We start from the raw sequence: 3,320 nt of genomic DNA, 5'->3' as shown, positions 1-3,320 counted from the left end.
GGAATAAGAGGTGTGCATACATAATCTGAAAGGAAACAGGCATAAATACAAAGTTACTTGAATAAATATTGTTTGAAATAATAAAACAATTATTACACTGGATGTCATTTTTTCAATCAGCTTCAAACAACTTACAAATGAGCATATTTATTCACTATGCAGTCACTGCTACTCTGAAGCAATACTAAATAACAGTAGAATTCATTATCAAATATTCTACCATCTTATTTATAGCTCTGTGATGCTACCATTACTACACCCAAACAAAACCGCATGGTTTTAGGAAGGACATAAAATAATCATTTTGGATAAAAACAAAATGTGACAAATTTATGAATAACAAATAATAACACTAGTTTGTATAATATTGTTGCTACAATACCGTAAGTGAAATTTCTGTTTATTATTTGTGGGGGGCAACAATATCAAATACTAGGCGTGCATGTTTGATGATTCATAGAATTATGATCATAACTGTGATCGAAATAGCACTTAAACATACTGTATTCAGCTGAGCACAACCTCCATAAAGCACAGATTATTATAGAAAAAGCACAACGTGATTATGATGCAAACTTTGCCATATTAATATACAATAGCAAACATAACAATATCATACATTGACGAGCAACTCCACTTGCGCTACAAGCTCTTAACCAACGGGTTAAACTGAGATGTACATAACAGAAAAAGTTATTATGTGCTGTCTTTGTTGTGTACTCAATATTAACAAGTCCAATGAGGTAATATGAACATGACGCTACGTGATACGCAGGGTTGTTTTTAATAAAAATGTTATGCTAATAACACGATAAACCTAGAATCTGTCATTTAGCTGTTAAAAAAGAAAATCGGTTTAAACTTACCGTTCGCAAAAAAAAAATAAGTACAGACAGTTGAAACGATCACAGCTCTCCAAGTTGGTTTATGAAGTTTTCAGAAGGTGGAACGTGATTGGTCAAAAGTAAGCCCGCCAGCTCTGGACATGATTGGCCCACCGGAATATAAGGTGTTCACCGATTGGCTGGTTTGGCTTACTTTGGATTTATTTTATTCTAACATTGGGATGCTGCATAAAGGACCATACGAAGCTGAAGTTAGCTTCCGATTTCAGCAAAAGGCTAAAAGGGCAATTCCACCTAATTTTTTAAGCATCTTCGATCTGCTTCAACTCAAAAACTACAGTACTTAGACACGTCAAGCCTGGACTATATTGTTTTACACCAATAACAGAATGTTTAAAACCCAGTTTGGAATTTGTGAAATTTGTTCCAAAAATCTTTGAACTGGAAGGTAAAATGAAATGTTCTTTCTTTTGTTTTGTTTTTTTCAACAACTTTTAATAAAATGCAGAGTAAATGTAAGCCTATATGGAAGTAGCTTTTTAACATTTCATCTGTAAAGTAATTCATGCATCAATAACTGCTTTAGAAAAGGCTAGAAAGCTAACCAGGGCTGAGGCAGTGGATCACACTGAGCGTGGCCAAATGGAAGAGACTTATAAGAATAAGAGTCACCGCAGAAAGAGGAGCATCAAAAACAATCATGTAAATAATCAACAACAAAAAAGTCTGAAAAAACAATTATAGCTGTATGCCTTTTTTGCAGTGATAGAGTGGAGATTCTGATGCCACTGGGAGCAGAAGCAGAGACATTTTGTTTCATTCTGTTTAAGATTTAACTGAATTAAAAATAATAATAGTTTACAAGTAGGGCCTATTTTGTTGTGACCTCGAAGCCACCCACAAGCACACACCCCTTTTAGCTTGTTTTGAGCTTCGTTTAAATTATGCTCATTATGTGCTATTAGTGTTAAACAATCTAGTCAATGTTTGAAGAGTATAGGTACTGTAGTTTTTTAGCTGGATCAGTTCTAATGAGGTCCAGAAGCCAAAAAAAACACTAATGTGGCCTTTTATTAAACTTTCACAAATTAAATAAAGCTTTCACAAATCCCAAATTGGTTCATCAGATACTGCTATTTGCGTAGAGCAATCTTGTCCAGGTTTGAAGTGTCTAAGTACTGTAGTTTTTGAGCTGGAGCATATAAAAAATGCTCAAGGTTATAAAAAATTAGTTGGAATTGTCTTTTAACTCATTCCAAAGTCGGAAGCTAAAATGAGAAGGCAGCTTCAGCTTCGTGCTTCGCTTCCCATTGATTTGAATGGCTTACTGGCCCATACCAATTTGGCAGACGTTTCGCTTCAGAACCAAAATACTAAACCACGTGGAAAATAACTTTCCTCCCAAAGGAAGAAAACAAGTAACACACAAAACAAGTTGAACGAAAAAAAAAAAAAACTGGAGGATGCGGGCATCGATCCCGCTACCTCTCGCATGCTAAGCGAGCGCTCTACCATCTGAGCTAATCCCCCACAGTACATCGTCTGTCGTCATCAGTTTTTGAAGGCCATCTATGGTCCATGGCCTCGTAGTCATGTTAGTACAACGTGCATAAATTGTTAGCTTCATAAAAGTAAAACAAAAGTGTACTTACGAGAGTACGTTTTTTTTATCCCCTACAGAAAGTGTCCTTGGTGCAGCAGTTCTAACAACATTTAATCCTTTTCTTGCAATGTTGATGCATGACATTTCTTTTCCTTACGAATATTAATGTATTTAGTTCTAAGAACCGACAACATATAAACCACGAGATTACATGTTCAAAACATTTTATTTTATTTGTACACACGGTGACCGACAGGTGCAAACGCGTAGCAAACGGCGAAACATCACGCAAACAGCGGAAATGCCCTGCATACACATGAATGACGCAAATACAAAAGAAAAATGCAGCAATCACAGGGAATATACTGAAACAAAAAGGAAAATGCTCCAAATACGAAAACAACTGAAAAATAGCAAAAACAACAACAAGTTAAGAAAATCTGCAAACTCGCTCCACAAAACGGAAGTGCACCAGATCAGTAGGTAGGGTGACCAGATGTCCCGATTTGTGTGGGACTGTGCCATATTTTTCACTCCTGTCCCAGTGTCCCTCAAACAGAAACAATGTCCCGCATTTGACTGGGTCAAATTCTGATAAGTCAAAAACTATTTGACTGGAGCTTTTCTGAAATGTAACGAAAGCTCCAGTCATCATCACAGAACCGCAGCAGCTGTCAATCAAAATACGCAGCAGCGTTCCACGTCATGACCAACCTGCGCGTCACGCAGAATATAATGGGAAGTATGTCACGAAAAAGTGAAGCATACCGTAAAAGTGAATCACTGAAGGAATGCACAGCTGAAAAAGCCGCCTGCTGATCTAGGGACTCATTTTTACTCAAACTAAGAGATGACTGCCAGACATACAAGGT

At 36.8% G+C, this 3,320-nt stretch overlaps 1 non-coding gene across 1 annotated transcript; it reads right to left on the bottom strand.

Moving 5' to 3' along the window:
• Positions 1-2,302: 2,302 nt before the first annotated feature.
• On the bottom strand, positions 2,303-2,375 carry trnaa-agc. Its single transcript has one exon. It is a non-coding gene; the product is annotated as a tRNA-Ala (tRNA).
• Positions 2,376-3,320: the final 945 nt, after the last annotated feature.

Source organism: Girardinichthys multiradiatus, chromosome 18 (genome assembly GCF_021462225.1).
Source record: "Girardinichthys multiradiatus isolate DD_20200921_A chromosome 18, DD_fGirMul_XY1, whole genome shotgun sequence".
Classification (NCBI taxonomy): Eukaryota; Metazoa; Chordata; class Actinopteri; order Cyprinodontiformes; family Goodeidae; genus Girardinichthys; species Girardinichthys multiradiatus.
The sequence above is the reverse complement of the archived record's forward strand: the minus strand, read 5'-3'. Positions and strand labels throughout refer to the sequence as shown.